This window comes from Phaethon lepturus, unplaced genomic scaffold, assembly GCF_000687285.1.
Source record: "Phaethon lepturus isolate BGI_N335 unplaced genomic scaffold, ASM68728v1 scaffold9990, whole genome shotgun sequence".
NCBI lineage: Eukaryota > Metazoa > Chordata > Aves > Phaethontiformes > Phaethontidae > Phaethon > Phaethon lepturus.
The window spans coordinates 22,057-34,210 of record NW_010514017.1 but is presented as its reverse complement, the minus strand read 5'-3'; positions in this window follow the sequence as shown (position 1 = coordinate 34,210).

The following is a 12,154-nucleotide window of genomic DNA, read 5'->3' as shown; positions in this document are numbered from 1 at the left end:
ACTTTGCAACTTTGTGGACCTCAGACAAGCCAACCTCTGCCCTCAGTTAAACCTTCGTCATCTTTATTGAATCATCTTAGATACGCTGAAATAGTACAAAACAGTTATATTTCACTAAATATTCCTTGAAGAGACATTCTGAAACTTACTTCTGCTCAGTCCTTCCATAGCACTGACGTGTGGTTGGAATGACTGATTCTGAGCAGAGGGGTGGGTGGAAAAAAAGAAAGAGGGCAGCAGCCAATCCATTGACCATTATTTATTTTTTTTATATTTTACAATGCTGAAGTGCTGCAAAACTTGAACTATACACATCAATTTTCTGACCTGTATGAGTTGGCATATTAAAAAGTTTATATATTTATGCATTGCAGTAAACTTGGTGTGTATGTATATATATGTCTTTAGATTTTAAATTTATATATAATGCTTTACTACAGAAATGTGAACCACTATTTCCATCCTTGGCTGTCTTGTGAAAAATCAAGTGCTGTTAGTTTATCTGTTCAAAAACTTCCCGTTTTTGAAAATCTTACATTGTTCAATTTCTTTTCTTAGACAAAGTGCCAAGATGCCATTTTCAAAAGTGATGAATGTTCCTGAGTACCTGTTTCACTTTTGAGCTCGGTTTTCTAAGTGGCTTAGAAAACTTCCAAAAACGTTATTCAGAATATTGCAGGCTGCTATCTCTTGTGTCCCTGTAGCTTCCCAGTACACTTGAGGGCATTCAGCATCAGAAAACCCAAGTAATAAATGCATATAATAAATTCAAATCATATATACTCTAGCAGTGTTTTGCAGTTAAAGTTATTGAACCAAATGTTTACACTTAAAGTAGGATTAACAGTAGGTATTCTTACTTTTTTTTAAAAAACATAAATAAAACAAACAAATCTGCTGGTAACTGGAGCGTGTTGCAAATGCACTCGGTGAGATTCGACCAAGAAGTTTACACCTCTTCACCTGAAACGGCTACGAACTTAATTTCTTAGCACGTGTGTACTTCTGTCGCTTTCTGCGCGGTGGGCGGCCAGGGGCCAGTCTCCAGAGTCATCGTCTCCTGCTGTGTCGGGTGCGTGCTCAGGCTGAAGGGTTGGTTAGTTAGTTAGGCTTAGTTAGTTAGTTAGGTTTTTTAGTACTCACGAGATCTCAAAGCTGGCTGGCGTGGTCTTGCTTCAAGGGGATGGGGGTCATTCCCCATCTGCATTGTCTGTGGGGCCGATTCGGGAGATGTTCCAGCCTCTGAGGGTGTGCAGGGGGGAAAGGATGCATCTTTCGGGGTCTGACCTGTGTCGTCTGTCTGTCCAGTTCTGATCTGCAAGCCCAGTGATGAGTGCATCTCTTGGGATGCAGTAACCAGGTTCAGTTGCCTCCCAGTTTGGAGCAAGGCTTGGAAGCCAAAGCTCTCCTTTCTCCAGGTGATGGTGTATGAGAGGGGCAGAGAAGGAGGCTCTGATACCAGAGGTGCTGAGTGGAGGGAGGTCACCAGTTTCCTAAGCATGTTGAACGTGTGAACAGCTATAGATTGAACTGGGTTCACTGGTGTGTGCCACCGCCCCAGCTGTCCCTGCTTGCCTGCTGGCTGCTACCCCCGCATATGGTGGCTGAACCCTGTCAGAAGCAACTGATGAATTTTCTCAGCTTGCAATCCAGGGGTTTTAGGTGGTTTGGCAGTTTAGAAACTTGTTTAAGTTGTCCTTGCTTGGCACAGTAGCCTTAATTCCTTCCAGCTCGTGAATCGGCACTCGAATTCAGCCAGTTCCCCCACAGGCGACTTTTTGAATTATTTTCTTAGCCAGCTGTCCCTGCAGTCTGCTGGCTTCCAGGCATCAGGTTTTTAGGCACCTTCCTTACTGATTTACCAAACCGGGTGCCTCGCTGGCGTTGTGAGTTTCTCGTAGCATTGAAATGCTGTCTGTATCGCTGAAGAGCGGCGCCGACGCGGTGCCCACCACCCCTCGGATCGGGGCTGGGTCCTTGGGTGCAGGGCTGAGGTGGTTGCATCTTGAGTCGAGCTCAGCACGATCCCAGACGAAGACTGGCTGGGTCACGTCGCAGGCTTGAGTGACTCGGGCTGAGCCTCTGCGTCCTTTCCTCCCCCCGCTGTAGGATCGGACAAACCCCAGCCACTGGAATCGGGAAAATCACCAAATATGGGGCAGGGCTTGTGGAAGATGGGAATAGCAGTGGCTCTTTTCTGCCCTCACTCCACCTCTTACCACAGTGTCACCCCCCCAGCAAAGTTTCCTCTTCCTTTTTCCATGTGCCACAGGTTATTTTTGGAGAAACTCTGGAATTGCTAATTTAAGGGTAAAATAAAAAGTTTGAGCGTATGAGTGGGGAAAAAAGAGCTAATATGACAAGCACACAACAGCGTCCTCTCCGCTTGTTTTACGCGCGTGGTCTTGTGGCCGCTCTGCGCAGCAGAAAGACTGATTGCAGAAGCAAAGGTGTAAAGTGCTGTTGCTCTTATAAAACTAGATCTCTTGGGTTTCTTAGGGAGGCACACACCTGGCCGGGTCTCCGTTCCTTACCTGGCCTTGTGAGATGCTCGTGTTCCTAAAGAGTCAGCGCTGGATTTCAAATCCTCATCCTTTCTGTTTTTATAACCTGGAAAAGAGGCATCCTGAAGAGTCTTCTGTCTTGTTATACCGCAGCGCGGTCTCTCTGTCCACAAATATTTTATCAGCTGTTCCTTAAGGTTTAGTTATTGTGAAAATGCTGTATCAACGCGGCTGTTCCTGGTGAAGTGACTTCCCGTAGCTTTGAGGGTACCTCATCTTTAAATCGAAGGCAGATTAATATGAGATTACGCAAAAGGATAGCAGTGGATCTGAAAACAAAGGCAAATTCACAAACTCAGCTCAGTGGTAACTGTGGACAGGCTGTATCCCTTTTGCTTTTCACTGCACAAAACTTGCACGTCACACAGCCTGCCTGCTGAAGCAGAGTTCTTGCTGAAAATAGGAGATTTTTCATCAAAGCTACTGAAGCGCCTGGCTTGCTTTATGAACCGCCCTTCCAGAAAACACCAGGCAGCTTCACTTCTTTTTTGCAATCTTTCTTGTGCCTGCATGACTTGGCAGATGCGCAAGTACAAAAGCGAGGGGTTTAGGGAGCGTTTTTTCCCTGCTTTAACTGCAGTTTCCTTGGTTGATTCCATAAATCCTACGGCCGTACAGCCTGCATGGGTTTTGGTAACGCACAAAGTGCAGGATGCAATAACAAATGCGAGTTTTTACAAGTGCCAAACTTTTGGTTTCCTCTGTATATAACAATAATTCAACTGTTCTATTAAAGTAGAGATGCTTAAAATCCACTGTGTTCCAAAAAAGCAGTGGTTCTTTTTTTTTTTTAAATGAATGCTATTTAAAACACTGTAAATCTTTACGTTTTTTTTAATACTCCTCTGCAGGTTTGTGTTACTCTTCACAGCTGCCTTGAGACATCGCTCCATGTGATGCATAGGGACACTTTGCTCTTTGTTAGAGCACTAGTGCCATGCAAGTATATAATAAATGGCAGCTGACAACAGGTTTTAGTATTTAAAATTACAAATATTTAGATAAAGTGCAATTCGTTTGAATTAATCTTATCTGCAGAAGGAAAGCTGTGTCCCTGGAAGCGTGACTGTACCCAGGGGCACAGGCATACTGAAGATTGTAACTAAGGTATGTTTTGGTGCCACGCACAGCGATGCTTTCCAAGGAATTATATTTAATTTGGGGTATGGATCCTTTCTGCCTCGAATGTTAGCATCAAGGTTTTGGGGTTTGTGTTCTCTTTGGAGTACTTAAACAGCTTTTTCACGTGGCTGGCAGGGGTGTTAATTATCTACATGTTTGTTTTGCAGTTAGAAGCTACTATTTCCATCCGAACTTGGAGCGTTTCCTTTTGCCGTTAAGGAACGAGTACAGGCCCGCGTCTCAGTCGTCAGTGCTGTAGCCTTTTGACATTTGCCGTTTTCTTTCGCTCTTCCTTGCTTGTTGTTGGAGTTGAGAGCTGCGTCAGCAGGGCCCGTGTTTCCGTGGCACGCTGCTTGTGAAAGAAAAGTGAGGAGATCTGGCTGTCACTTAAGGTTGGGAAGGCGAGTCAATAAAAGCTGACTTGGAGACACCGCTGTAAAGCCAGTAAGATTTGGGCGAAGCACCGCTCGTTTTCTGTAGGGGTCCCGACCGAGAGCCCTGGAGTTTAGTGGTAGGTTGGGCACCTGCTCTCCAGCATCCCTGTGGGTTGTGGGGTTTTGTTTGTTGGTTGTTTCTTTCCTGGGAAATCCCTCACTGTAGGAAGGGTTGCAGTCGGGCTTTAAGGTGGCATCTCTGCTCAACCATGCCCGGCGTGAGTCTGCAATCTAACTGCTGTTGTACTCCAGTAACCAACTCTCTCAAGTTTTTGATTAATAGGTAAACTAAAAGAATAGACTAAAACAATGCAAAGTGCCTAACTAGATAAATACCTGCTAAAAGGGATTCAGAATAAGAGGAGAATTAAGTTATAAACTGGTACCAGCTAGTGATTATGTTGTAAATTTATTGGTGATACAAAATTTTAGAGGTATTTCTAAAAACAGCTTATTCCAGCTGCTTATTAGTTATAAAAGTACTTATAATGCATAAAGGATTTGTTTAGAACAATATTTAAGGGTTATTTGAAATAATCTTTTGAAATGTCTTGAAAAGTGAGCTGGGAGAGTGGAACTTTTCAATGTAAAAGGCTAAATCTTCTTGCCCAGTATTTTTGCAGGGTTTTATGTGGGTAATGAACACCTGCCAGAGCGCATCCGTAACTGAACATGCTCAATGCCGTTGCCTACCAATGCCCTTGAATTTTCATAATGAAATGAGACTGTACTGAGCCCCTGCAAAAGCTGATGGATCCGATTACAATAATAGGATAGAAAGAAGCATCCCCAGTGTAAGTAACGTTATTTAATTGATAAAACATGAAAATGTAATTTTATTTTTTTTAAATACTGGGTGCTTTTGCATCGCCATCTAATGGCCTTGATTTTTTTTTTTTTTTTTGTCTTTGCCTTCCTTCCTTCCTTCCTTTTCAGTTTAAGACAACCTCTCTTTTGGTCAAGGGCAAGTTCCTTTAATCTGTACTTCTAAACCCAGTCGGAGCCTGAAAGATACCACGTAAGCAGGCTGTACAGGGCTGCTTTTACAAGTATAATTTCTGGGCGTTCTGTTTGCATACTGCCACCTCTACCAATTTCAGAATAGAAAAAACCTGCGGAACGGTATTGCACCTGATGAAAGCAAGAGCCATTTTGGAAAGTCTAAATTTCAGTATGCGATAGGCAGCATGCTACAAAAACTTTTTCCCTGGCTGTTCTTGAGATTCTCACCTTAATGATCTCACAAGCTAAAGCTTCAGCTAGGCAGCATCTGTTTCATCCATTTACACATGATAGCAGGAAAGCATTATCATGCTTGTTGCTTGTTTCGCTATTTTTAGGCCTTAAAAAGCAAAGTCTGCTTAATTATTAGAATAAGTAAACCAGTACACCGGGTTATCTGGCAAGGTGGTCAAGTCGAACAGAGCTGACGTTCTTTAGAGCTCTTGTTAAAGTTTCTTTCTGAAGGGAAGCCAAGGAGTACCCTCTTAAGAAATACCTTCTCTCAAACTCTTTCAGAACTAGTCTTAAAGTAGTCCGAAGGACTCTTCTGGTTTGCTTACAGAAACCGGGATCTGTTCTAGCTTTTGTTTGCGTGGGGAAACAGCTGCTAAGTCAATTTTAAGTATTTATTTTTTTTTTCTCCCTGACTTCCAAAACTCAATGATTTGCTTCTTGTAATTGAAACTTTTTTTTGTATTTAAGGGTCTTGAGACTGTTTTGCAACGTATGGTGAGTATTCTATTGTATCTTAGTTTAATTGATGTAAACAGCAAGCTATGTTCTGGTGGACTCGTAGAGGGTGGCATTACAGTGTTAAGGGCAGAGGAAAAGTATCAGTAAAACAACAAGATTGTCCTTATACTGCACATGGCTTTGTGTGTGTCTGATGGGGCAAGAGGCCGTTTTTGGCGCAGAGCTCATGTAGTTGCCACCCCTTGCTGCCCGCGGTGTTGGGGAGCACGGCTGGGACGTTGCCCAGCTGCAGACATGTTGAGTGCTGGAGAGGACCCGAGCCTGTGGCTGACGTGGAGACGTGTTGAGTGCTGGAGAGGCCCCGAGCCTGTGGCTGGCTGAGAGGTGGCCCCCGAAGCCCTGTCACACCAACAAACGCAGATTCCTGAGCATACCCCATGCATAATGCTGCTTTCTGCTCTCGCTTGCTTTGTCTTTTGCTCTTACTAACAGGGTTTTGCTTTCGCTCTTGCCCCAAATCTCCTTGTGAATGCGTTGCTTTTGCGGATGGTCACTAGGAAGAGCTCCTGCGGGTTGAAGGACGTCCACACAAACTTGATCTCTCTGTGCGCTGGCTTTTTGCACATCTCTGCATCCTTTAATTCCACTCGGTGTATGTGGGGAGAGTGCTTAATACGTGATGAAATGATTTTTCATCAAGCTTGTCAAACTAATGGCAGCAGGTTAGAGATCACCTGAACATCTGTGAGCGATCCTGTAGGTAGAACATGTGTAGCCCACTCCCGTGTATACGTGTTACTTGTGGTTGGAAGCCTGCTGCCTTGTCCATGGGGAAAAGCCCCTATTCCCAGCTACCTCATTTTTTTTTTCTTTGCACTTTGTCAAATGTTTTGTTTTGTTTTAAATTGCATTTTGTCCTTCAATAAAAAACTAAAAGCAGACAAGAAGCAGGGCAAAATGATGCCATTGTTCAAGGACAGTTTACTTTAATTTCATTTTAAATGCATGTTTCTGTACAAAAAGACGAAGGTTGACCTGCAGCTGCTGTAAAAAGTAAATAAAAATTTATATTACTTGAAAGTAACTATTAAACTTGTAAATGAGAGAAGCGATTGAAAGGCTGTCCTGACAATTTTTAAATAGGAAAAAATCTGTTTAAAAAATAGAAGTGTCTGCTCTTTTAAGGACAGACCAGATAGTTTTCTCTTTGCCTCTACTCTGCACTGTTTTGCCAGTTAACTTGATCCATTATCTCAATAGAGAGATTCACTGATTTTTCTGTAATACCTAATGTGGATTTTATTTTTTTTCACAGAGTTCCCCATTTACTCACCTGCAGAGGAAAAACTGTCTGAATAAATACTCACCTTCTGTACCTGAGATTATGTATTTGCCCATTTCTTTGTGAACTTCAAGTATGCAGGGTTTTGCTTTGCTTGAAGAACTTAAAAAAAAAAAAAAAAAAAAAAAAAAAAAAAAAAAAAAAGTGTTTTCTTCTGCCTTTAAAGGTGCTATTTTGACGTATTTTTTGAATTCCTTACACTGTGCTTGACTTCTTAAAGTACCAATGTAAGCTGATAACCAGCTTGTGTTTGTTCTCTGGGGTTTTTTTGGGGTTTGTTTTGGAGTATTCAGTCCTGTTTTTAAAAAACATCCCTTTTCATTAAGACAGCTCCCAAACTGTCAAAGGCCTTAATAATACAAAATGCAATGGGGAAATGCTGCCTTTTTTTCTTCTGTTGTAAAGGCAAAACCAAGAAATGCTTCATGGGGCAGCTCATTAACTTTGAATTCAATGTAGCAAACATCTTGCCGGCCGTGCAGGAACAGTAGGGATAAAACAAGGAGCTGTTGTCTCTGCAGGCTGTACCTGAGCTGCCGATTCCAGAGCCTTCTGTTGGCACCGCGGTGGCCATCCCATAAGTACTGATCTTCTTGGGGTCGGTCCCAGGACCTGGCTGGGTGTTGTCTGGGACACGCCGACCTCACACGTGTGGCTGTGAGACCATCTGGATGTTGGGCCAGGGGTGGGTTTTGCCTCAGACCTCATCTGCTCAGCCCTTGTTTCGGGGGCACGCACGTGGCTGGCAGGGTCTGCTCACCCCGGAGGGTCTAACCGCCCCGTGCCGCCCGCGGTCAGGAGGTAGAAGAAACGAAGCTACCGACTGCTGCCATCGCTAGAGCGACGGCAGCTTGGTGGGTCTGAGGAGAAGGCTTTCGTAGATGCAGGCCATGGCATAGAGAGCTGAATTTTAGTCCTATGCAAGAACTTCGTTGTCATCCTTGTGCTGGCTTTTATTTTTGTTTAGTTTGGTTTAGGGATTTGGTAACTTAACATTGCAGTTTCATTCTGTGGAGGACATAAAAAACCGTACTCCTGCCCTGTGCGAAGCAGCAGGGAGGGTCAGGGTGTCGATGTTTGAACTTGGCCCATCTCCAGACATCAGGTTACTGCCTTCTCATAGGCTTCACAGTCCCAGTGGTGCAGCGTTTCTCGGTCTTGTCAATCTAAGAGCCCTTCAGCCTTTTGAAGTGAGTCCGGGGGCTGCCTTGTCGTTCTCCTGCTTCACGTGTTGGGTGCTGCCCTCCGCACCATCCGAACTCGCCCAGACTGTCGTTGTCCGGGAACCACGGGCTGGTGGCCTTCACGAGGAGCATGTGCGTCACCTGCAGCGCTGTCTGAAAAACAGCCAATAACTGAGGGACCACAGAGAGCCCTACCGAGCTTGCAGATCCTCCACCCTCTTGCTTTAGGGAAGGCTGAAGAGCAGCACCGCTCATTGCCGGGCCTGTGCGCAGGCTGAGCCTTGCAGCTGCGCCCTGGCAGCATGGATGAGTCCACCCTGTCCCCTACGTAAGGGTAAGATATAAAGGTTTATGGGCTGAGTGTTATAGGAGATCTAATATTTTGCGTTTCTTGTCTTTAAATCTGAAAATATTGGAGGCTCTGGAATAATTTCTGCAGGGTGGAGTGGCAAGTATTGGCCTAAATACCTGGGGAGCTCCTGGCCACCTGATTTTCCCCTCGAATTTTTTTTTTTTTTTGAGAAATGTGTAAGCATACAAACTGGGAGGCAGTTACAGCTTCATAACCTGAAGTGGGAGCCTGACAAGCTGAGGTTGTTTTAATCTCGCCTTCAAAAGGAAAAAGCAAAATTTCTTCACTTTAGATGCTCTACCTTCAGGGTTTTCTCTCTACAAACCATGTTTGAGTACCATGAATCTTGTAGGATTGGGCTAGAGAATTGAAATACATATATGAATGATGACTAATATGCTTAGTCTGACTTTGTACTGTACAAATATTCAGTTTCAGCGTAAGAGAATGAAATAACAGCTACATTGATTAATCCAGTTGCGATATCTGTATTCCATGAAGCGGGTAATAGGCAGGTGTTGGAACGTAATGCCGCATTGCTGCTGCTCTCATAAAGGTTCAGCGTTCCGTCAAGTCTAAGATCTTGATAATTACCAGGATATTGTCGGAACGTATTGCTGCTTTTTCTACAAAAAATACGTCAGTGTGGTGTGGTGGAAGCACTCATCTGGTCTCGTTTGCCATCACTGGCATCAGCTTGACAGCAAGGTTTATTCTCATCATCCAGCTGTTGTGCTTTGGTTTCTGTGTTACAGATGTGTTTACTGTTACAGGCTTTTCATGTGAGTATGTTTTCTGTGGGTCTTTTAGTGCTTTATGTGGGAATGGAGTTTTTGCTTTTATTTGTTTATGTGCCACCCCAAAATGTTCCTGTGTTGCTTTAAAAATGAATCCATGAATCGCTTGGGGCCAGGCTTTGGAATGCTCTGACCCAAGTATGTCAAGTTACTTCTATTAAAAAAGAAGAAAAATAAGAAGTAAATGCTCTTTCACCTCAATCCAACTATGCAGTGTAGCACGCCAGAGAGCTGAATTCGTTGTGATACAGGAGACGCACGGCTCTTGTGTCCTTCAAATCCAGTCCTTGGTCCAAGGTTAGAAGAACTTGTACTCAGTGGCTGCCCAAGAATCTTGCATCCACATCAACTCTTGTTCACTGGTTTTCCTCCTTCTCCCCCACCTCCTCCATCAGTTTATTAGGTGTTTTGACTCTGGATGACGTGCTGTCAAAGTGTATCCCTCCTGTCAGTCTCATATTGTTGTTGATTGGAGCTTGTCTTGTGAGCCCGCCAGCGTGGCTTACCCACTGGTGTAAGTTAGGGGTACCTAACACGACGTTTGCACCTCTTTGCTCTAGAGCATGTCAGGCATCTTGGGTTTGCTGTGCCCCTCCAGGTAGATGTAGGTCTTGCTTTTATGTTCCTGTGTTGTTCAGTTGTGGGTCTGGTGCTTACAGTAAGGAATGCCTGGGTTGTCTCAAATCCAGTCCAAGTAAGTTTTCATTTCCACCACTTGTGCGTGTCTGTGTGTTTGATTTTGCTGCTTCCATGGCAATTCAGGGATAAATGCCCATGTGGTCAGGACTGCTGGTAAAGGGTCATTGTCCTCCAGTTGCTTTGTTTTTCCAGTGAAGTTTGCCCCTCGTGTTCCTCTTCTTCCCCCTATTAAATACTAATAAAACCCGTACACTGTTTTCCCCTGGTTCTACATCCCCGGAGTAGCTCTTCTCTACCAGTTGGTCATGTCTTCTCACCTTTACATGCATTCTTCTGAGTAGTTTGCCTATATTTCTCATCTACTTAACCCACCCTGTACCTCATACTGCGTCTCCTTCCTAACTCTGCCTGCCATTTTGTCTGTCTTTAATTCAGGTTAACCTTGATTTATTTCTCTGATTTCGAAAAGGGATTTCGGTGCATAACACGGGAGACAAACGGAAAATCTCTCCGCAGATGTCACTGTGTATTCATTCCCTCCCCGGCACAGACGGTGTAAGGGTTCAACCTATTCCATTCCTAACCCCAGGTCTTTCCTAGCGCTAGGCAGAACAAAGTCTGAAGGCGTTTCTTACTTCTTTTGGTAACTGAAAATATTTGGAGGTTTCTTCATCGGAAGTAGCCACTGCAGATGAGCAGCTGGCATGGGAGAGGGTTGTTACGCATCCATATTCAGTATTTTTAATTGAGGAACAAATAATTTATTTGGGGGAAAAATGTAAATTTTTTTGTACTTGTATGTCAAAGTGGCCTTTATAGGAAAAGCACATAAACTATTTAGATTAAAATTGCTTAGTTGTGTAATTTTAGTGGGGATTTTTGTATTGACAGGGTTTCTATGCATTTTTCAAAATATACTTGCCGTTTTGTGTTTAGAATTATTGGAAATATTTTTAAAAACATGTATTACCACATTTTCCATGGTTGATCCCTTTACTATCATTCCTTTTGAATACTACAAAGATTTTAATTAACCCTGTAAATTAATTTTCCCCCACAAATATTTGCATTAAGTCAATATAGTGAGTTATAGCATGGGTATATAGCTTTAAGGTATATATAGTAGTGTAGCTTAATTTTGGAGAGATCTTTTTGAAGAAGGGCAGTACGCAGTGTTTCAATTGCACTTAAAAGACTAAATTAGCAAATTAAGTTTTTGCTGTACCTCACTGGGATTTTCTTAAGCTGTTTCCATCCTGTATATTGGTTAAACTCGAGCGTTATTTAAATACATCCTATTTGTGCCATACGCGATTCTTGTCATTCTGTCAGGATAATGCTAACGGTGACAGGTACAAAAAGTTTCGGGAAGCGTGTGGTGTCCTTATGGATACGAGATGAGTTGGGGGAGGGGGGAAATTAGACCCATTAGTGTATTTTCCCATTTAATTAGCTGAAATTTAAATTTCCATTTTCACATTAGCTGAGTCTAAAGTAACTGAACTTACAGTTGAATTGTAAGTAAAATGAGTGGTTTGGGGGTGGGGGGAACAAAGACGGGGTTTGCAGAACTGCAAGCAAAAATACCCTTTAGTTGCACTGGAGAGCAATTGCCTTGACTGCCTATGCAAAGTGTAGCCCGAGCTTGGTACATCAGACCCTTCCGTTGTTGCTCTGATTTTACTTTCTCTTCTCCAGGTGTTATTGTAAGGCTTGCTAAGTAGAACCTTCCCAGGAATGTCAACTGACACTTCAGTTTTATCATTTTATGTTTGTACTTTAATTTTTGTTCTTGTTTCTGTTTCGTAAGAGATCCCACATCGTTCATAGGTTAGTGTAAGTGCGAGCTTTTAGGCGTAGTAACGAACGAACATTGCATGCTACCGTGTATTCTCATAACTGAAGAAGAATGTGCAATTTTAAAGGCACTTTGACCTATTGCTGAAACACTGGGTTTTGCAATGGAACAAACTCTCAACAATCGAAAACACTCTGTGTCTACATTAGATGTCTTGAAAGTGAAGA